A 24,790-nucleotide genomic window follows, 5' to 3' on the forward strand; every position below is an offset into this window, starting at 1 on the left:
CTTTTGAGTTATGGTTGGAGTTTTACCACAATTGATAAAGTAAGAACAATTGCCCTATCTTTGTATAATTGTAGAATGGCTTGAAGACTGATCATTTTTAATCTAGAGAACTTGACCTAGAAAATTCCTATGATCATATATTAAGTATAGAAACAACACTTTCATTTCCTTTACCCACTTTCCTAAGAAGTTTGTTGGTTGATCATCAGGAAGAGTGTATGACATGCATCATAATTATTTGATACTTCAGTCCCTTGGTCTTTTTCCTATTTACATTGGCAATTCTGATTTCCTTCCTTTAATAAATTTATCATCAATTTATTACAATAATTGATGAAGATATCCCAGAAAACCAATGTCTCCCTTAAGTAGATGTTTTTTAAATACTAATAAACAACTTGCTGTTTTAAATTTTCATAGCAAACTTACATGCAAAACTGTACCATAAATTATTGATACCCATCATTAGTAATGTATAGACTATCCAATGTCACACATATTAAATAGAGAGTAACTTAAAATAGCCCTGGTTGCTTTGACTGTATTGTGTATTCACTGTGTTGCAGGCATATTAACTATCTCTGTTCAATAATATCTTACTCTGAGTATTTTTATACAATTAGCAAGCAACTTCTAATTACAACTTCTAATTAAATAACATTACAATGAAAAGAAGCTCTTAGTTTTGGTCAACTGAAGCTGGATTTCAATGGGTTAACTGGGATCTTTGGTCCTGAGACTGTTCATATCCTCAGACTTCACAACTCTAGCAGAGGCTGGCTCTGCAATAAGTCTCACATTACATGCGGATTAGATTTGTAGAAATCCTGTAACTCAATAGGTACCTGCCTATTCTCTCCTGGCGTCAGCCTGCCTGCACTGCTTTGCTCTGTAGACATACCTGGCATTCCACCCATGCCTCCCCACTTAGTAAAGTGAACTGGAGTCAGCCTACCAAAACATTGTGGTATTGTTGTGAAGGAGAAAGCCCTCTGACAGCCAAGCAAAGTGTGAAGTCAGGCTTTCAATGCCTTGCACCTTCCTCTGAAGCATACATGCTACTCTTCCTAATTTCTTTACATCCTTATTACAGCAAGGTTGGCGTATAGATATTTCCAGGTATTTGTCAGTACAGTGCAGTCGTAGTCCAAAGGTAAGATGTAGTTCTGGCTGTTTTTGCTTCCTTTCTTCTCTTCTCTTCTCTTCCTGCACCACCCTCACTTCCTTGACCACCAGGCTTTCCCTCCCTGCCCTTCTCTGCTTCCCCTAAGTGTACCTTGACAAACATGTTTACACTCAAAGGTGGGAAAACAAAACCAAGCACCAAGCACAACAAAAAACAGGCTTGGCACCAAATCCTAGAGTACTCAGTGGACTGATTTCTGGGAGCTGTGCCAAACACGATAAGCACTGCTATTTTAACACATCTCTAGTGCTCAGCACAAATCATTCATTAAATAATTAGCATGTTACCTTGTTAAGAATCTTTAAAACTAAGGTGAGATTTTCATTCAGGAAGCACATCAGATTGTTTAGCATCTTTTTCTAATTAAGCATTAATCCCTCCCAGGAAGAATGAGTCACTCAAGCAAGTGAACTTTCAAAGATAAGGGATTTCTCTTTTGTAAACTGCAATTAACAGCTTTTAACAGCCAGCATTAATCCGGTTTTCCCAGCAGTTGAAATGATTCTGATGATTTTTACTTCTTGCTGCTTATGCAGTTGACCAAACTCAAGAAATGGAGACATTTATGACAAATATGGAAATGAGAAGAGCAGGAAAAAAATACCAAACAAAAGAAAAAACCCTCAAATTGCATTGCAATCCCATAGAGCATCCTTCTTATGGGAGATTTTTTCCAGTGTGTCAATTAGCAGCACCCTCTGTGGAGATACGAGGTGGCATTCTGTATGGCAGTTTGAATGTAATTCTGCCTTTCACAGGTGCAGAACTTATCCTGACAGTCAAACTGTGTCATGTGCCCTAATGATAAGCACATTTTTAAAATTATACTTTAAGTTTTGGGATACAGGTGCAGAAAGTGCAGGTTTGTTACATAGGTATACACGTGCCATGGTGGTTTGCTGCACCCATCAACCTTTCATCTACATTAGGTATTTCTCCTAATGTTATCCCTCCCCTAGCCCCCCATCCCCCAACGGGCCTTGATGTGTCATGTCCCTCTCCCTGTGTCCATGTGTTCTCATTGTTAAACTCCCACTTATGAGTGAGAACATGCGGTGTTTGGTTTTCTGTTCCTGTGTTAGTTTGCTGAGAATGATGATTTCCAACTTCTTCCATGTTCCTGCAAAGGACATGAACTCATTCTTTTTTATGGCTGCATGGTATTCCACGGTGTATATGTATATTTTCTTTATCCAGTCTGTCATTGATGGACATTTGCGTGGGTTCCAAGTCTTTGCTATTGGGAACATAAGCACATTTTTTAAAATACAAAAATGCATTTTATGGCTGTATTGATAAAAAGCTCTGGAGAAATCTTAATGTCCTACAGTTTTGTGCCATTCAACTACTTACTTCCAATTTTTTGTAGCAAAATAAAAGATTAAATCTTCATCCTTTCATGTGAAGATGTAAGTTGAGGATTTACATTATCGTGTAGCTGGTAATTCTACAGAAATAAACAGTCATCTTCTAAGTGAGTTCTTACAACAACATTCACTGTTATGGGGAAAAGCCATAAGCTATTTCTTTCCTAGGAGTTATCAGGCTTCACTATTTTCAAAAAAGGATATGTGAAAATCAAAGATGAAAGGTAAGTCTTATGCAATTCAAAGAGAGACAGCAACTGATTTTTCCTTAAAGGTAACCCTATCCAATCTCCCTACTTTATGGAAAATTAAACTAAAACTAGCAAGGCAAAGTGACATATCCAAGGTCATGCACTAATTGACGGTAAAGCCAGGAATGAAACCAAGTCTATTAGCTGCCAATGTAGGAAATTCTGTTCTTTTGAAATACCAACTTGCTGACATCACCATTTAAAAACTGCAGGTTTAATTTAAAAAGAAAAGGGGAAACACTGACCTATAGCAGGTCCTTTTAAAAAAGACTATTGCATAGATTGACTGGAAATAAACAAAATGATAAATCAGCAAACTCTAATTGAAAAAGTAGAACATGATTGGGAAAATATCAACTTTTCTGTTTAAACCTCATGAGTACAGCAGTTACTCAAATACTTTCAGCACACTTTGAAAGCAGAGAACTTTGTTGTGTGTTTTGAGGAGTTACCTATATATAGAAGACTAATGTTTGTCCTCAATAACTTTCTACCTAATCATTAGGATAGGGTAAACACATTTAAAAAACATAGAATTCCAACCTGAAGGCAATTGAATACAATACAATACAATACAATGTCAGAAATGCAAATGAATACAATGGTGTTGGCAATGATTTAATAATATTTAGCACTTCATATGTAAACCCGATGGTTTCCAAGTTACTCATGCTATATTATATTAGTCAAGCTTTTATTTCTGCGTTGAAATTGTTGTTTAGAAATGATACTGAGGCCGGGAACGGTGGTTCACATCTGCACTTTGGAAGGCCAAGGTGGGCAGATCACTTGAGCTCAGGAGTTTGAGATCAGCCTGGACAACATGGTGAAATGCCATCACCACAAAAAATACAAAACTAGCCGGGTATGGTGGTGTGTGCCTCCCAGTAGCTACTCAGGGTGCTGAGGCAGGAGGATCACTTGAATCCAGGAGGTTGAGGTTGCAGTGAGCTGAGATTGCGCCACTGCACTCCAGCCTAAGTGAAAAAGTGAGACCCTGACTCAAAAAAAAAAAAAGAAAAGAAAAGAAAAAAAAAGGAAAAGAAACTACACTGGAAAAATATAAAATGTAATATACACATAACCCTATATTTAAATAGGCATACCAAACTTTTTGGTATAGTCAGAAAACAACCATGTTGTCTACACTCACTTACTCTGCCAGTATTCAGTCTATTGCTGTGCCAGCTACCACGCAGGGAATCCAAAACTAATGGATATAGTCACTTTTCTCTAGAAGTTTACAATTTATCTTGAGGAGATATATTGTACAACAATATAGTAATAGAGCTAGTGAAATTTAAAAGATGATGTGATGTTCGATACAAAACCAAAATGAGAGCTTCAAACAATCAGTTATATTAGACATTTAGAGGAAAGGCAGACAATTACAGCTTGCTTTAATTGAAAAAATTCCCATTAAGAAATTAACAATTGAATTGGGCCTTGAAGGTTGGTTCTGATTGGATATTAGTTTTACTTTTTTGTTCAGAGGTTTGAGGATAGCATATATTAATGTACTGAAGTTATTATAGGCAAATCCCTATAAATTCACATATCATTTTATATACATAGTACTATGGATAGACCACAACTATAATATGTGTTAAGTCTCCTATATAATCTACTAATATTTTAATCCTTCAGATCTTCTATAGTTCAACTTAAGTAAGAATTTCTTCATAAATTAATTCAAAACAACTTCAGTTAATAGTGTTCATTCCATTTCCTGAGCACTCTTAGTACTTAGAGTGTAAACTAATTTTTATACAAGGACATATCAAGAGTACTATTTATTTAAATTTTTTTTAGGGGTGGTATCTTGCTTTGTTGCCCAGGCTGGAGTGCTGTGACAGGATCATAGCTCACTGATGGTACAAATTCCTGAGCTCAAGTGACCCTCCTGCCTTAGCCTCTCGAGTAGGTGGCACCAACTGCAGGCAAAGACCACCTCACCCAGCTAATTTTTAAATTTTTTATAGAAATGGGGTCTCACCATCTTGCCCAGGCTGGTCTCGAGTTCCCAGGCTTAAGTGATCCACCTGCCTCAGTCTCCCAAAATGCTGGGATCACAGGCCTGAGCCACCTGCCTGGCCCCAGAAGTATTCTTAAAAGAGAATTAACCTGGATCTCAGGTAGCTTGTAAAATCTTTGAAGATAAGATAGAAATAGGACAGAAAAATAAATTACAGTAGAATGATCCCTGGGATGAATATTGTCAGGTTGATGCCAGCCTGGAGAGAAGATACTAGCAGGTAACTATAGGACTGGTCTCAATTATACCATTTATTGTTTATGAAATATGTACCTTGGTATCTTTCTTATCAGATTTTTAAGTGATTGCAATCAGGAGTGAGGATGGATAATATATACATGAGAAAACAGACTAAGAATGTGAAGTGATTTAATATATGTATGTTTTAGCCTAAAACAAAGACCATGAAATGTAATATAGAAACATTTAAGGACTTGGATATAAAACTCTTTAAATTTGTGTATGTTTTATATTTTATGACACTTTGATGTAATGGTTGCCATGGAGGGCTAAATAGCAATATTTTCAAGAAAGACTTAGGTTAATGTTGGATATGATCATGAAAAAATTGATGACCTTCATATGCATTTGATTAATACAAATATCAGTCTCTGGAAGCTGGGAAGTAATACTGATGTTGCACCAGTTAGTCCATTTGTAGTTTTGTGTTCAAATTTAGATGGCATACTTTAAAATATACATTTATAGACAAATGGGAATATGTCCATTGTGAACAACTAGGATATGAGGGAACTCAAAACCATGCCATTAAGGAAGACTGGAAGGAACTGGGCTTATGTAGCTTGAAGAAACTAAAACTTGGGATTAGAATATAAAAAGTCAGGAAACAACAGATGCTGGAGAGGATGTGGAGAAATCTAAATGCTTTTACACTCTTGGTGGGAGTATAAATTAGTTCAGCCATTGTAGAAGACAGTGTGGTGACTCCTCAAGGATCTAGAACTAGAAATACCCTTTGACTCAGCAATACCATTATTGGGTATATACCCAAAAGATTATAAATCATTCTACTATAGAGACACACGCACATATATGTTTATTGCAGCACTATTCACAATAGCAAAGAGTTGGAACCAACCCAAATGCCCATCAATGATAGACTGGATAAAGAAAATGTGATACATATACACCATGGAATACTATGCAACCATAAAAAAGGATAAGTTCATGTCCTTTGCAGGGACATGGATGAAGCTGGAAACCATCATTCTCAGCAAACTAACACAGGAACAGAAAACCAAACACCATATGTTCTCACTCATAAGTGGGAGTTGAGCAATGAGAATACATGGACACAGTGAGAGGAATATCACACATTGGGACCTGTCAGGGGGTTGGGGGCTAGGGGAGGGATAAAATTAGGAGAAATACCCAACGTAGATGACAGGTTGATGGGTGCAGCAAACCACCATGGCATGTGCAACAAACCTGCACGTTCGGCACATATATCTCAAAACTTAAAAGTATAATTAAAAAAAAGAACTTTCCTTAAATGCTTTAAATACTCTCTTAAAGAAAACCATTAGCTAGATATTTTCTAGAGGACTCCAAATTTCAGAGTTTATGTTCAAGAGAATGCGATTTTGGCTCAGTACAAGAAATAACTTTTAAAAACAATTAGAACTCTTCAGAAATGAAATGGACCACTGTCTGGTTGGGGAGGTGGGGTGGGATTCTTTTATGGGAGGTTTAGAAACAGAGGGTTTAGGATCACCCAGTAAGAACGTTGAGCAGGGTATCTGATTATTGCTGCCAGTATAGGGTTTAAGGTCTAGAAGTTAAAGTTCAATCTTGAACTTCTATGCTTCCACAACTCCATAGCATTGGGCACTTGATTATATTAAATTTATATATGTATCACTTTGTCCTCTAGTTCAAGTCACATCTCCTTAACAACAGTGACTCTTCAACATTATGTCATGTTGTAAACTTTTTCCTTTACTCCTTTTTCCTTTTTCCTTAGCACAGAGTAGTGTGTTTTACACAAAGCAAATAAATAACACATACCTTGAGTTAATTGAATAGGATATTGAACCAAGTGAAAACTGGATAATGGTGAAAAATGGGCACTACCCAGTTCCATAGTTAGGAGCTTTATGCACCAATGGGCTCCAGCATGGAATTTTGTCATACTCTTTTTCTAATGTAATAAATACATTGGCAACCAGAGAAAGCTACACATGCATCATTTACAGAAGTATTGGGGTTCCCTTTCTCAGAAGCAGCTGTTCACATTGATTTATATTACAGGATTCACAGACACTTGCCTTTCAGAATTGATGCTGGAGGAGAGGACCATGGCCAGGTCACGTTAGAGAATGAAGGCAGGAAGCACTGGTGCAGGTGCAATGGGATTTACCAAGACATGATATCTGGAGCAATCTTCTACTTTTGACTTATACCTGAGCTGAAAACAAAGCAGTTTATTACACCATGAAAAACACAGCATTATACTCATTTATCTGTAGGAGAGGTAAACATTGATTTCAAATCACACAGATTTACCTTTTCTCAGCCCAAAAAGAAGAGGTGGAAAAATAGAGGGAAATAAACATTTGATGCTTAATTTATAGATTAGCAGTACTGTCGAAAGTGTCCCTCTGGAAGAAAAACAGAAAAAAAAAAATGTTGCTAGTTTTTGCAAGAACTTACCTTTGGCCAGTAGAAAATGGGCCCTAATTTAGGGGAAGGGCCAAAAATCAATAATCCAGTCATTTCAATCTCTCAAATACTTCTCACACCTTTATCTCCACTCTGCTCTTTAACAGCATCCCATTACATAATGTTACTTATTTCATATATATATATACTTTAAGTTCTGGGATACATGCGCAGAATGTGCAGGTTTGTTACATAGGTATACATGCGCCATGGTGGTTTGCTGCCCCCATCAATCCATCATCTACATTAGGTATTTCTCCTAATTCTATCCCTCCCCTAGCCCCCAACCCCTGACAGTCCCCAGTGTGTGATGTTCCCCTCACTATGTCCGTGTGTTCTCATTGTTCAACTCCCATATTTTTTAAGAGAGCTTGTAGAACGAATGCCATAAATAACAGAAAATGCATTTTTTCTTGTAATGAGATGATTTTTCTTGCTTGTCCTTAGTTCTTATTTTCAAAACAGGAACATTTATAAACTCAAAAGATAAGAAAGCACATCATTATCCTACAATTAGACATGATATATTCACTGCTTTTCAAGGACTTATTATAAAAGTCAGGTGGAAAAATAAAATAATGCTTTATGGACATCTTTAATGAGCCTTACTCAAAACGAGATGGTATATGCCACACTATCTTAACTAACTCCACCTTTCTTCTGTACTCAGAATATTCCATTATGGACAAGATATCAACCAATGACCGAAGATTGCTATCAAATTGAAATATGGAGAAATAACAAAGAATTTTAAAAGAATTCTATCACATGTGTAATGAAATAAGTAACGATGTTTAAAGCAAATATATCCATGAGTTATTAATTTTGGCGATAACAATGTTTCATGCTCTGACAATTCTCATTTTCTGTATCTACTGATCTTTGTTACAAACAAAAAATGGAAACAGATAAATGAAAATGATGCACCAGAAAGATAAGTCATCTTCTTTGGCTCTCATATGTCACATGACATATATCAATAGAAACATGTGAGAAGCAAGACATTACAGTGCTTTCATAACAGTTTACAGTGTATCTCAGTGAGGCAGTTTTTAAACTACATGTTTAGTTTAAATGTAAATCAGTTATTAATTTACTTCATAAAGAATTTCAAATAAGAGCTAATCTCAATGTATATTCAATCAAAGGGCATCTTAGGGTCTCTATATTTTAAAGTCGTTTATCAACTATCACCTCAAGTTTCTAAAACTTTTAAAACATTTATGCCAACCTTTTATCCACTCTACAAGTCAAATATAAACTCCTAAGTGGAAAATTTTGTTGCCATAAAAAGTTTTACCTTTGGAGAATGTACCACAACTTCAACACTGTTGATGTTGTTCAAAATATTTAGACATTAGTCTTTTAGATTAGACTTCAGAACAGATTCTTATCCAGTTAGAAGGGATTTTATTTTTCAATTAATTAATTTTTTTAATTTACAAATAAAAATCGTATATATGTTATGGTGTATAGTGTATAACATGATGTTTTGAAATATGTGTACAGGCATTACTTTACATGCTTATGATAAAATCTACTCTTAGCAAGTTTCAAATATATAATACATTGTTGTTAAATATAGACATCATATTGTACAATAGATCTCTTGAATTTATCCTACTAATTGAAATTTTGAATCCTTTGACCAATAATTCCCCAGTCAATGCCTCACTCCCCACCCCTCTTCTCTTGGTAACCAGCCCTTGGTAACCACCACTCCACTCTGCACTGGACATTTTTAGATTCCATATATAAGCAAGATCATACAATATTTGTCTTTCTGTGCCTGGTTTATTTCACTTAACGTAATGTCCTTTGGGTTAATCCAAGTTATCATAAATGACAGGATTTCCTTTTTTATTCTTCATAGGTAAATTGGATATTGGAAAATAGTTTTGAGAAAGGCTGCTAAAATAGAGAAGTGTGTCCATGAAGTAACGGGATTTAATCATTGCTGTTCCTCCTAAGGTTCTACAAAAGCAACTCAAAGTGGAACAATGTTTTGAGTGAAGGCAACATAATTTCAGCAGCATCCCCAGGTGACTACTTTAGAGGCAATATTTAACTGCAGTAAAGAGCATTAACATTGGAGTTGGACATACCTGGGTTGCTTTATCTTAATGAACATGTTTCATCAACTTTCAATGAAGGCAATAGCTCCTACCTCAAAATGATAGGTATTGTCAATTACAGTATTGAAGAAAAACATTCATAAGATATGGTAAAGTTTAAAATGTCCATTACTCTGTAATGTCACCTCATATTTGTTGTTGAACCCATCTACTTTTATGTGTGATCATCATAATTGGATCTTTAACATAGTTTAACAGATCTTAAAATTCAGCATATTTTATCAGAGTTTTATTGTTACAGGAAACCTGTTATTAGAAAGTGATACTAGCCTAATAAGTCATAGTTAATAAATGTCAGGCAATTCCTCTTGTGAAATCAAACTAAATTGCAGATATTAATGAAAAGTCTTCTATGGCCCCAAGGTTAGGAGAGTCTGTGAGAAGAGAGGAAAGATTTAACACAAAAAATTAAATAAAATATTTCTAAGTAAGCAAATGATAATCTCCCACAGAGATATTAATTGGCCCATGGTCTGACTGAGGTTATAAGAAAACAGGTGGGAGATGCATGATTTACGGAAAAAAGGTAAATACATCATATGGTTCATCAGTCAGTCAATATTTACAGAAGTTCTACTTCCTCATGCACAAATGGTTCACACCCTTTAATATTTTTCATCAGTAAAACTGAAAGGGACTAATGATATTGTCTTTTAAAATCTGTGGACTAAAATCAATGCTTCTATAGTCCACCTAGCACTTGAAATAGACTTCATTTCAGAAATTGAAGACTACTATAGGTTTAATTTTTAATAAAACTCTTTGTACAATAATAGTCACACTTTATGTTTCTAATATGTCCCCAAAGATGGGTTTTCTCTCCAAGTATTCCCTCAGTAAAAAACTTTAAAAATGTTTATAAATGCTTGGCATTTTCATCATTAAAATAATATCACATTATAGAAAATTCAGAAAAAGTATTTATAACGCTATCACTCTAAAAGTGACCACTCTTACAATGTTTGTGTTTTATTTTTCTGGTTTTCATTTATATACATAATTTTACTTAATTTTAATCAGAGTATAAATATAATTTTGTATCCTTTTTTCTATTGTGGTAAAAATTATATTGTCTTCCCAACCAATAGTTATAATGCCTTTTTATGTGTCTATTAGACACAGAATTTAAAAATTATTCCTATCAAACTTGTAACATTAGCATATTTTATCTTCACACAGCATGAAGCTGATAGGCTAGCTAATGTGTAGGCCCACATTATATGTTAAGACATTCACACATACAGAAAGAATTCTGGTGGACTTCGCAGCATGAAATTACATTCTGGCTTGGCTATTGTGTAAATTTGGGCAAGTTGTTTGAACTCTTTAACTCTCAGTGTCCTCTTTTGTAAATGGGGAAATATCTTTTCATAAAGTCATGGGAATTAAATAAAATAATTCACATAAAAGCACTTAGTACAATGTCTCAAATGTAGTAAGATCTCAATCACTATTAACAAACTAGCAGCCAAATGACCCATTGCCCAAACCAGTGCTTCTCTCTATATATCAAGCTGAGAACCTAGGAGTCAACATAATGATGAATATATGCCTTAATCTCCACAGCTCCTATATATCACTCACTGGGCTGTGGATTATCACAATCAATTTTTCATGATTACTTTACAACTCACATTTCCTCAGAAATACTTAGGCAGCTTTCCCTGTGCATTTTCCCAAATGTTAAACATGATTGACAAAGAAACATAATACTCAAATCTCAACACAAAGTGTTCACATTTGAAATGCTAAGATCTCCAAAATGCCCAGCCCGATCTTTTGCAGACATCCAAGTAGATTCAAAATACATAATTTGCTTCCTAGTCCTTAAGAGGATCAAGAAGACATGCACACAACTTCCAGCCCCTCCCCCACCACACACATATACCCACAAATGCTAGTATAAAATAATAAACAATACCATAGGCTTCACATTTCTAAGGTGAGATGGGCTTTTGGAGGGTCTTCACTATTTCCGTTTGCCTGTATGTGAAATAGAGAATTGAATTTATAAAACGGAGTGACATTATGATGCACTAATCTTATTCCAAATGTTAATTTATGGGTTTCACAATATCTATTTTGCTTTACAGATCAGAGAATGGCTTTTCTCAGTAGCTCAATGGCTGAATTTCCATGGCAGTGCCACTCCAAGAAAATTGAGTGGTTATCAGACTGAGAATTTTTGTTTCGGATGTCTGAGTATAAATTTTATTCTGTCTCAGTAAGAGCACTGTAATTTAAACACACACACACACACAAACACACACACAAACACACACATACACACACACATATTATAAGCATAGAGTGTAATTTTGAAATGAAAACAAAAACCTCTGTATAATCATCCCAAATTCTTTCATAAAGGAATACATTTGTGTTACCAACAGAGGACTTTGTATATACATTGCAAATGTGTATGTGAAAATAAATTCTAGCACATTGATTAGGCTAATATATAAGAAAGGGACTTGACCAATGATAAGAACAAACTGTAATGAATGGTGTACTGGGCTGGAAATTTAGTACTCTGAGCATGAGTTGGCCCCTATCACTAATCCATCATGAAATTAGAGCTGAGGTGCAAGATTTTTTGGCCTGGAGTTAAGGTTATAAACTCATCTCTGTTTGACTGGAACTGTCCTAATTTTAAAACTGAAAGACCTGCATCTCAGGAACCCTTCCAGTTCCAGGCAAAGAGTCCCAGGCAAACAGTTAGCTGAACATAAAGGGAGAAAAAAATGCGAACACTGAGTGAGATCTATGTGTTAGGCTAACATGGGAAGTGAGGAAAGGAAGGGCAATGACTTAAAACAGTAATGAACTGCAAACCTGGGAACATTGAAGTAATTTGGAACTTTTAGACTAGAGTTACCTCAAAGAGGAAATACTGGCCAGAAGTATTTTTGGACTAAAGACTGTACAACATCTACAGTTCTAGGACTGGACTTCCCCAACTCTCAGTTCATTTAAAACTACTCCAGAAGATGTTGGATTGTTAAAAGATACAGATCTGCCAGCACAGACCTTCCTGCTTTTAGGATTACACAGTTACACATCCCTTTCTATGTCTCACCTGATTCCTTTGCCTCTTCTGTTTCAGCTAAACTTGCCTTTGACTTTATGCTGGTTGCTTTTCAGACAGCCTGCATAAACTTCCCCTACGTGCATTCCAGCTGGCCTGACCACTTTTTAACTTAGTTATTCACACTTGAGCATTCTGTTTCAGTACCTTTCTTCTGGAAAAAGCCTATACCATGGCATCTAATTGCTTTATCTGACATTTGCTCCTAGGATTTCCCGTGCTAAGGATAGAGGCTATGACCCCACTCACATTTTTAGAATGCAAACAGCTTTATTGAAAAGGAGATCATGCAACCATTTTCCATTTTGCATCTTTTTTTCTTCAGAAATTAAATTACTGTAAATGAGTTAAATAATATGTCTTCATTAAGTTTTGTTTTCCCAGTGCAGAAAAATTCTTCTCTGTATCATACAAAATGTCACTTATTAATCCAATTTGCAGTGCTTTGGTTATATTCCTTATTCTTTTTGGCTTTGATGAACTCATGAATTTATGAACTGTGAGTGTGCGTAGAAGAGAAGAAATCATTTTTAAAATTTTAATTAATTTCTTAGATTACTTTTATTCTACAAATGTGTCTTGGTGTCTGTTACGTGATAGACTCTCAAGGTGAATAAAGACCTCTGAAAAGATTGTAGGAAGCAAAGGTGAACCTGAGCTATTTCAAGGCCATAGCAGAAAGCCTGTCATGTCACAGGTACCAAAGTACGTGACCAGCAATATAGGAGGTAGTTATTTAATAAAAATATTTTGTCTATTGTTTTTGTGATTTTTTGTACTCTGTAATTTGTTTTGATTTTTTATACTCTAATTATATAATCATTTTTATATCTAATTTTGAACTAGTAAATTCCTTAAATGGCATCCCCCAGATTGTATACACTTCCAGCACCACAAAGCTTGAATTCATCTATGTTTATTTTAAAAAATTATTAAAATATTTATTTCTAAGGTTTGTGCTTCTGTTTCAAAAAAAAAGTTTTATTGGATGTCCTCTGTTTTCTACAACAGAAACTGCTAACTGCACTAAGAATTAATCCGATTTCTAGAACATTAGAAATATAGTAGACATCAGCAATTATAAGGATTCATCATACTTTCATGACATAAGAAATAAACATTTGTGTGGCTTGAAAAAATTCTTGTTAGCTTCTCAAGTATTTCTGCCTAACTGTTGGTATGGCTATTGCTTTGGAAAGAGCTTTCTTGTGGTCATGAAAAATTTTTATACTTTCACCCATTCTTCTAACAGTGGTTTAAAGAACTTGGTGAAACCAAAGAGAAAAGAAGATAAAAGAGAGGGGTTTTAGCTAGTTCCCAACACTTCGAGTTTATTAAGTTATAAACCATGTGCTCTGTGCATGCTTCCTATAATCTCTTACTTAACCTTCTGTGACAGGTTTAATATAGCAAAATTAGACATGCTGCTACGGTCCTTCTGACAACTACCTGGTTTCCATGCACTAATACCACTGGCTTCTTGCCTAACACAAATACACTTGAAAAGAAGGCCATGAACACCCTGGGTGAAATCAGGAAGCCTGAAAACAAGAAGTAGGTTTTAGTATGCAAAATACTAAATGCTCTCAAGGAATCTTTAGACATTAGTCAGCACTGACTGGCTTGGAAGAAAGAAGAAAATGATCATGTACTTGCTACAAGTATTTAAAACTGTCCACTATAAGAGAAATCACCTAAAATAATATTAAATTAAAAATAAGTTATAGCAACATGATTTATAATCCTTTGGGTATATCCCCAGTAATGGGATGGCTGGGTCAAATGGTATTTCTAGTTCTAGATCCCTGAGGAATCACCACACTGTTTTCCACAATGGTTGAACTAGTTTACAGTCCTACAGTAAGAGTGTTCCTATTTCTCCACAACCTCTCCAGCACCTGTAGTTTCCTGATTTTTTAATGATCGCCATTCTAACTGGTGCAAGATGGTACCTTATTGTGGTTTTGATTCGCATTTCTCTGATGGCGAGTGATGATGAGCATTTTTTCATGTGTCTGTTGGCTGTATGAATGTCTTCTTTTGAGAAGTGTCTGTTCACATCCTTTGCCCAGTTTATGATGGGGTTTTTGTTTTTTTTTCTTGTAAATTTGTTGGAGTTTTTTGTAGGTTCTGGATATTAGCCCTTTGTCAGATGAGTGCATTGCAAAAATTTTCTCCTATTCTGGAGATTGTCTGTTCACTCTGATGGTAGTTTCTTTTGCTGCGCAGAAGCTCTTTCATTTAATTAGATCCCATTTGTCAATGTTGGCTTTTGTTGCCGTTGCTTTTGGTGTTTTAGACATGAAGTCCTTGCCCATGCCTATGTCCTGAATGGTATTACCTAGGTATTCTTCTAGGATTATTATGGTTTTAGGTGTAACATTTAAGTCTCCAATCCATCTTGAATTAATTTTCATATAAGGAGTAAAGAAAGGATCCAGTTTCAGCTTTCTACTTATGGCTAGCCAATTTTCCCAGCACCATTTATTAAATAGGGAATCCTTTCCCCATTTCTTGTTTTTGTCAGGTTTGTCAAAGATCAGATGGCTGTAGGTGTGTGATATTATTTCTGAGGGCTCTGTTCTGTTCCATTGGTCTATATCTCTGTGTTGGTACCAGTACTATGCTGTTTTGGTTACTGTAGCCTTGTAGTGTAGTTTGAAGTCATGTAGCGTGATGCCTCCAGCTTTGTTCTTTTGCCTTATTTTCACAATATTGATTCTTCCTATCCATGAGCATGGTATGTTCTTCCATTTGTTTGTGTCCTCTTTTATTTCACTGTGCAGTGGCTTGTAGTTCTCCTTGAAGAGGTCCTTTACATCCCTTGTAAGTTGGATTCCTAGGTATTTTATTCTCTTTGAAGCAATTGTGAATGGAAATTCATTCATGATTTGGCTCTCTGTTTGTCTGTTACTTGTGTGTAAGAATGTTTGTGATTTTTGCACATTGATTTTGTATTCTGAGACTTTGCTGAAGTTGCTTATCAGCTTAAGGAGGTTTTGGGCTGAGACAATGGGGTTTTCTAAATATGCAATCATGTCATCTGCAAACAGGGACAATTTGACTTCTTCTTTTCCTAACTGAATACCCTTGATTTCTTTCTCTTGCCTGATTGCCCTAGCCAGAACTTCCAACACTATGTTGAATACGAGTGGTGAGAGAGGTCATCCCTGTCTTGTGCCAGTTTTCAAAGGGAATGCTTCCAGTTTTTGCCCATTCAGGATGATATTGGCTGTGAGTTTGTCATAAATAGCTCTTCCTATTTTGAGATATGTTCCATCAATACCGAATTTATTAAGAGTTTTTAGCATGAAGGCTGTTGAATTTTGTCAAAGGCCTTTTCTGCATCTATTGATATAATCCTGTGGTTTTTGTCTTTGGTTCTGTTTATATGCTTGAACACATTTATTGATTTGCATACATTGACCCAGCCTTGCATCCCAGGGATGAAGCCCACTTGATCATGGTAGATAAGCTTTGTGATGTGCTGCTGGATTCCGATTGCCAGTATTTTATTGAGGATTTTTGCATGGATGCTCATCAGGGATATTGGTCTAAAATTCTCTTTTTTTGTTGTGTCTCTGCCAGGCTTTGGTATCAGGATGATGTTGGCCTCATAAAATGAGTTAGGAAGGATTCCCTCTTTTTCTATTGATTGGAATAGTTTCAGAAGGAATGGTACCAGCTCCTCCTTGTACCTCTGGTAGAATTCGGCTGTGAATCCGTCTGGTCCTGGACTTTTTCTGGTTAGTAGGCTATTAATTATTGCCTCAATTTCAGAGCCTGTGATTGGTTTATTCAGGGATTCAAATTCTTCCTGGTTTAGTCTTGGGAGAGTATAAGTGTCCAGGAAATTATCCATTTCTTCTAGGTTTTCTAGTTTATTTGTGTAGAGGTGTCTATAGTATTCTCTGAAGGTAGTCTGTATTTCTGTGGGGTTGGTGGTGATATCCCCTTTATCATTTTTTATTGCATCTATTTGATTCTTCTCTTTTTTCTTCTTTATTAGTCTTGCTAGCAGTCTATCAATTTTGTTGATCTTTTCAAAAAACCAGCTCCTGGATTCATTGATTTTTTTTGAGGGTTTTTTGTGTCTCTATCACCTTCAGCTCTGCTCTGATCTTAGTTATTTCTTGCCTTCTGCTAGCTATTGAATATGTTTGCTCTTGCTTCTCTAGTTCTTTTAACTGTGATGTTAGGGTGTCAATTTTAGATCTTTCCTGCTTTCTCTTGTGGGCATTTAGTGATATAAATTTCCCTCTACACACTGCTTCAAATGTGTCCCAGAGATTCTGGTATGTTGTATCTTTGTTCTCATCGGTTTTGAAGAACGTCTTTATTTCTGCTTTCATTTCGTTATGTACCCAGTAGTCATTCAGGAGCAGGTTGTTCAGTTTCCATGTAGTTGAGCGGTTTTGATTGTCTTAGTCCTGAGTTCTAGTTTGATTGCACTGTGGTCTGAGAGACAGTTTGTTATAATTTCTGTTCTTTTACATTTGGTGAGGTGTGCTTTACTTCCAACTACGTGGTCAGTTTTGGAATAAGTGCGATGTGGTGCTGAGAAGAATGTATATTCTGTTGTTTTGGGGTGGAGAGTTCTGTAGATGTCTATTAGGTCCGCTTGGTGCAGAGTTGAGTTCAATTCCTGGATATCTTTGTTAACTTTCTGTCTCATTGATATGTCTAATGTTGACAGTGGGGTGTTAAAGTCTCCCATTATTATTGTATGGGAGTCTAAGTCTCTTTGTAAGACTCTAAGGACTTGCTTAATGAATGTGGGTGGTCCTTTATTGGGTGCATGTATATTTAGGATGGTTAGCTCCTCCTGATGAATTGATCCCTTTACCGTTATGTAATGGCCTTCTTTGTCTCTTTTGATCTTTGATGGCTTAAAGTCTGTTTTTTCAGAGACTAGAATTATAGCCCTGCTTTTTTTTTGTTTTCCTTTTGCTTGGCAGATCTTCCTCCATCCCTTTATTTTGAGCCTATGTGTTTCTCTGCGTGTGAGATGGGTCTCCTAAATACAGCAAACTGATGGGTCTTGACTCTTTATCCAATTTGCAAGTCTGTGTCTTTTAATTGGACTGTTTAGTCCATTTACATTTAAGGTTAACATTGTTATATATGAACTTCATCCTGTCATTATAATATTAGCTGGTTATTTTGTCGTTAGTTGATGCAGTTTCTTCCTAGCATCGATGGTCTTTACGTTTTGGCATGTTTTTGCAATGGCTGGTTTTGGTTGTTCCTTTCCATGTTTAGCGCTTCCTTTAGGATCTCTTGTAGGGCAGGCCTGGTGGTGACAAAATCTCTAAGCATTTGCTTGTCTGTAAAGGATTTTATTTCTTCTTCACTTATGAAACTTAGTTTGGCTGGATATGAAATTCTGGGTTGAAAATTCTTTTCTTTAAAAATGTTGAATATTGGCCCCCACTCTCTTCTGACTTGTAGAGTTTCTGCTGAGAAATCTGCTGTTCGTCTGATGGGCTTCCCTTTGTGTGTAATCTGACCTTTCTCTCTGGCTGCCCTTAACATTTTTTCCTTCCTTTCATCTTTGGCAAATCTGACAATTATGTGTCTTGGAGTTGCACTTCTTGAGGAGTATCTTTGTGGCCTTCTCTGTATATCCTGATTTTGAATGTTTGCCTCCCTTACTAAGTTGGGGAAGTTCTCCTGGATGATATCCTGCAGAGTGTTTTCCAACTTGGTTCCATTTTCCCTGTCACTTTCAGGCACACCAATCAGACGTAGATTTGGTCTTTTCACATAATCCCATATTTCTTGGAGGCTTTGTTCATTTCTTTTTACTCTTTTTTCTCTACACTTCTCTTCTCTCTTCGTTTCATTCATTTGATCTTCAATTGCTGATACTCTTTCTTCCAGTTGATCGAGACAGTTACTGAAGCTTGTGCATTTGTCACGTAGTTCTCATGTTATGCTTTTCATCTCTCTCAGTTCTTTTAAGGTCTTCTCTGCATTGATTATTCTAGTTATTCCTTTCATCCATTTTTTTTTTTTTTCAAGGTTTTTAGTTTCTTTGCACTGGTTACGTAGTTCCTCCTTTAGCTCTGAGAAGTTTGATCAACTGAAGCCTTCTCTTCTCTACTCGTCAAAGTCATTCTCTATCCAGCTTTGTTCCATTGCTGGCGATGAGCTGCATTCCTTTGGAGGGGGAGATTCACTCTTATTTTTTGAATTTCCAGCTTTTCTGCCCTGCTTTTTCCCCATCTTTATGGTTTTATCTGCCTTTGGTCTTTGATGATGGTGACATACTGATGGGGTTTTGGTGTGGGTGTCCTTTCTGTTTGTTAGTTTTCCTTCTAACAGTCAAAACCCTCAGCTGTAGGTCTGTTGGAGTTTGCTTGAGGTCCACTCCTGACCCTGTTTACCTGGGTATCAGCAGAGGAGGCTGCAGAAGATAGAGTATTGCTGAACAGTGAGTGCTGCTGTCTGATTCTTGCTCTGGAAGCTTCGTCTCAGGGGTGTACCCCATCATGTGAGGTGTGAGGTGTCGGTCTGCACCTAGTGGGAGATGTCTCCCAGTTAGGCTACTCGGGGGTCAGGGATCCACTTGAGCAGGCAGTCTGTCCATTCTCAGATCTCAACCTCCATGCTGGGAGATCCACAGTTCTCTTCAAAGCTGTCAGACAGGGATATTTACATCTGCAGAGGTTTCTGTTAGCTATGCCCTGTCCCCAGTGGAGGAGTCTACAGAGGCAGGCCAGCCTCCTTGAGCTGTGGTGGGCTCCACCCAATTCGAGCTTCTTGGTGGCTTTGTTTACCTACTTAAGCCTCAGCAATGGCAGGTGCCCCTCCTCCAGCCTCGCTGCTTCCTTGCAGTTAGATCTCAGACTGCTGTGCTAGCAATGAGGGAGGCTCTGTGGGCATTGGACCCTCTGGGCCAGGTGTGGGATATAATCTCCTGGTGTGCCACTTGCTAAGAACCTTGGTAAAGCGTAGTATTAGGGTGGCAGGTACCCGATTTTCCGGGTGTTGTGTGTCTCAATTTCCTTCGGCTAGGAAAGGGAGTTCCCTTCCCCCTTGTGCTTCCCAGGTGAGGCGATGCCATGCTCTGCTTCACCTCTCGCTGTTCAGGCTGCACTCGCAGACCAGCGTCAACTCTCCGACACACCCCAGTGAGATGAACCCGGTACCTCAGTTGAAAATGCAGTAATCACCCATCTTCTGTGTCACTCACGCTGGGAGCTGGAGGCTGGAGCTCTTTCTATTTGGCCATCTTGGGCATGTCCCCCCTCTACTTGTATTTTCAAGGTAGCCTTGAGTAGTATTTATGTTATAATATTTGGTGTTACTTTACCCTCCATTTTGAGTTATTTATTCATTTTGGTGAATCAAGGAAATAACACAACTAAATAACTTTAAAAAGCGGTGAAATTTTATAAAATGTATACAACCACAAATGAACAACATAAAAGTGTACTAGTTTAAATGATTGTTACCTATTTATTTATGGATTTGGCAAGATGAACTTATCTATACAGTTTTGAAACAGAACCATAATCATTAAAAACATAAAAATTATTAAGAATATGGTATTTTGGAAAATTATAGTAAAAACATAATACATATCAGATTAGAAATTTTAAAACTGTGACAATAGCAAATATTGCTGAGATTATGGAAAAACAGGAAATATACATTTGATGGGGAGGTAAATTAATACAACCCCTTTGAAAAATGTGTCAGTTTCTAGAAAAAAAGCTATAATGTGTATGATTTTTTTACCCAGCAATTCTACTGTACTTATTGTACTTATACTCATTTTAAATGATACAAATGAGCACAGGAAAACATACACAAAAATATTTATTGTGGTGTTGTTACTGTGAAAAAGTAGGAAAAAAAATTTATTGAGAAAAGGAGAAATAACTCAATGAAAAAATAAATGAAAGGCTTACAATCCAGATATTTGATGTTATGAAATATGGATTTAAAATAATTTTAATTAATATGTTTTTAAAAATAGGCACCAAAATGGAAAAGTTTGCCAGAGCCCTGGACGTGATGTAAAAAAAGCATAGGCCGGGCACAGTGGCTCACACCTGTAATCCCAGCACTTTGAGAGGCCCAGGTGGGTGGACCACCTGAGATCGGGAGTTCACGACCAGTCTGACCAACATGGAGAAACCCTGTCTCTACTAAAACTACAAAATTAGCCAAGCGTGGTGGTGCATGCTTGTAATCCCAGCTACTCCGGGCTGAGGCAGGAGAATCGCTTGAACCCGGGAGGCGAGGTTGCAGTGAACTGAGATCGCACCATTGCACTCCAGCCTGGGCAACAAGAGTGAAACTCCGTTTCAAAAAATAATAAATGAATAAATAAAATAAAAAAGTATAAATAGAAATCCTAGATAATTGAAAAAATAACTTCTAAAATTAAGACTTTTGCCGGGTGCGGTGGATCAAGCCTGTAATCCCAGCACTTTGGGAGGCCGAGACGGGTGGATCAGGAGGTCAGGAGATCGAGACCATCCTGGCTAACACGGTCAAACCCTGTCTCTACTAAAAAATACAAAAAACTAGCTGGGCGAAGTGGTGGGTGCCTATAGTCCCAGCTACTCGGGAGGCTGAGGCAGGAGAATGGCATAAACCCGGCAGGCGGAGCTTGCAGTGAGCTGAGATCCGGCCACTGCACTCCAGCCTGGGCGACAGAGTGAGACTCCGTCTCAAAAAAAAAAAAAAAAAAAAAAAGACTTTGATAGATGGTGTAAATTAGATTGAGCCGGAAGCGAGGCTTAGTGTATGGAAAGATAGGTCAGATAAAATGATATACGATCACGCCAGAGAGAAAAATTGATGAAAAATATACAAAAGAACATAAGAGGTAAGTGAAGTCAGGTGAAAAATTCTATTGGTGATATAACTGGAATCTCAGAGAGAGAGAAGAAAGAGAATGAAGTAGAACTTTCTAGGACTGATAAATTCACGAAGTCACATATTCAAGAGAACCACAAGGCAGGAAATACATAAAGAACACTATACTTAGGTACATATACCAAACGGCTGGAACCGAAAATCTAAGAGAAATGTTCTTAAAAACCGCCAAGCAACAAAGCACATTACCTTCACATGATCAATAAGATTGATAATAGGCTTCTCAATGGAGAAAAATGGAAGCACATTTTTGGAAGAATATAATAGAATGTCGTTTTTAAGATGCTGAAAGACAAAAGAAAACCTGGCCTGGGATTTTAAATACAGTGAAGAAATGCCTCAAAAATTAAAGTGAAATAAAGATGGGTCTTAATAAAACAGAAACTGAAATAACATATTACCAATAGGTCCACATTAAATGAAATAATATACTACCAATAGATCCACACTAAATAATATATTATCAATAGATCCACACTTTCCTTTCAGGTAGAAGGAAAATGATCAGAGCTGGGGACACAGGTATTAAGAAAATGAAATAAAGGGCATTAAAAACAGTAAATATGTAACTTGAATCTGATATTTATAGTATAAAACAGTAGTAACAGTTTTTATCAGATTGAAATATACATATACATAGAATTAAAATGCATGACAATACTATCACAAGAACTGATGAACCATAAATATAATTAAAATATTCTAAGTTCTTTTCATTGTCTGGGATGTGGTAAAAGTAACATATAACATGAAAACCCAGCCCAGAGAAAATGTTTGCAGCTGTTCAAATACCAAAGCAGTTGTTAAGGCCAGAAGTATTACCAGAGATAAAGGGTTAAAATAATCAATAACTACCAAGATATAACAATTATGAATATGAACATACCTAATGAAATAGTCAACATATAAAGTGTAAACATACAAAACTAAAAGGGAAAACAGACTAATCCACAAACATTGCAGGAAATTTAAGAAAAACAGACCTATATATGCATTGTTAAATGATATATGTCAAAAGCACTTCTACAGTACTACAAAAAAGATCGACTTTTCAATAAATGATGATTTTGATATCAAATGGAGGAAAAAGTAATCACATGAACAGTTCTAAGTAAACTATGGACCTAAATGTGAAGTGTAAAAGAATAGAGTCTCCTAAAGTTTAATAGCAGAATAGCTTCATTACTTTATTGCTAGCAAATAGAATAAAAAATTTTGATCATAAAGGAAAGATCAATTATTAGACTCCTTTAAAATTAAGAACAACTTTTTATCCAAAGACTCCATTAAGAGAGTTAAAGACAAACCACAGAATGGGAAAAAGTATCTGTAATTCAGATATTTAATACAGGCCTTGAATCTAGAAGATACAAAGGATTCCTCAAATCAATAAATACACTACAGGACCACCCCCATCCCAATCTTCATGGGATAGGCACGTAACAAAGTGGATATTCAAGTGACTAACAAACATATGAATAAGTGCTCAACATTATTAGTAAATAGAAAAACATAAATTAAAGCCACAATAAAATACCATCAAATTGACATGAAAAAGACTATTTTTTTTTAATTGACAATACTAAGTACTGACAAAATTATAGAGCATCTGGAGTTCTTATATGCTGCTGGCAGAAATGTAAATTGATACAATCAATTTAACACTATCTAAAGCTGACACACAAATACTGTGACCCAGCAATTCTATTCCTAGGTATATCCCCAGTAGGAATGCACAAAAATTTTCATAGCAGTATTACTCATTTATAAACTAAAAAAGATTTAAATATTCATCAACAATAGAATGGATAAATAAATTATTTTATATTCACACAACATAATGCTAAAACAATATGGATGAATATCACAAACACAATTTTGGACAAAAGAAGCTAGAAACAAAAGGTGTATACTATATGATTCCAATTATACAAACTTCAAAACAAAACTCATCTAAGTTTATAGAAGTCAATAGAGTAGTTATCTTTCAGTAGGTAATGCTGCTAATGTCTTCTTTCTTCCCCCTTTGGTGGATGGTTCCTCAGGTGTCTTCACCTTCTACAAATATATCAAGCTGCTCGCTTTGGAAATATATACTTTGCCCTATTATGATATATGCGTAAATATCTTACTATAAAGTGCTTTTAAAAAGAACAAAGCAAAAAGAGGAGGTGCCTAGAAATCAAACATGTATGTCTTTAGGACAAAATATTGAAGGAGAGTGAGGATTTTTATAGAGGACTAAAAAAAACCATGTAAAAATTAAGAAGAATGGTAAAGTCAAAGATCAAGAAATGTGACTGTCAATTCATTCTGAAGAACACATCTATAGACATATCTCCAAAGGAAAAAAGATTAGAAGATTCAGTTCTAGAAAGTATTTTCAAGTTCCTAGGTGGCAACGATTATTTCTGTATGTATTCCCAACATCTCAAGAGAGAGTCATACACATAGAATCTGCTCAATAAGTGTTTAATTACTTGCACAGGAGTTTTAGAGAAGCAGCTTTTGTTTGAAAGACAAACATGGAGCCAAGTGTGGGAGGAAGATAACTCTTAACCGCATCTTCCACATTCCTGGACCTTGACCTCAAACTTTAATATTTAAGCTAATTCTATGATGGACAGAGGATCATGTTTTGAGAGGCTAAAGAAAATGCAGAATTTGAATCACTTTAGTTTTTTCCACCTCTGAGTAATAATTATGTTGTGGGTAACCCGTTTCATGTTTCAGTTACCTACTTAAAATACATTTAAATGTGTAAGATTAAGATAATGTGATTTATAAAGAAGAATTATTAATATTTGATTTCTATAGATATATTCTATTATGAATGAGCAATCACCATATTTACATGTAAGTACAATGACTCAATGCTGTGAGTCTGAAGAAAATAGGATACACAGCATTATACATTCTCTTCTATAACTCTAAGCATTTGAATATAAACTTGTAACATGTCTCCATTTATGCAAACATTGAGAAAATATATTTAGTCAATCACTAGGTTATTCAGATGGGAGTTTCATTAATTGGATACATGAACCACACCAACTGCTTCTTCCATAGAATTTATTGTTTGACTGTAAGGTCATATTTTACCCCTCCATGATTTGTGAAGGCACCATGGCCATTCTACTTTTGAATGAGG

The sequence above is a fragment of the Chlorocebus sabaeus genome, chromosome 4 (assembly GCF_047675955.1).
Source record: "Chlorocebus sabaeus isolate Y175 chromosome 4, mChlSab1.0.hap1, whole genome shotgun sequence".
NCBI classification, from domain to species: Eukaryota; Metazoa; Chordata; class Mammalia; order Primates; family Cercopithecidae; genus Chlorocebus; species Chlorocebus sabaeus.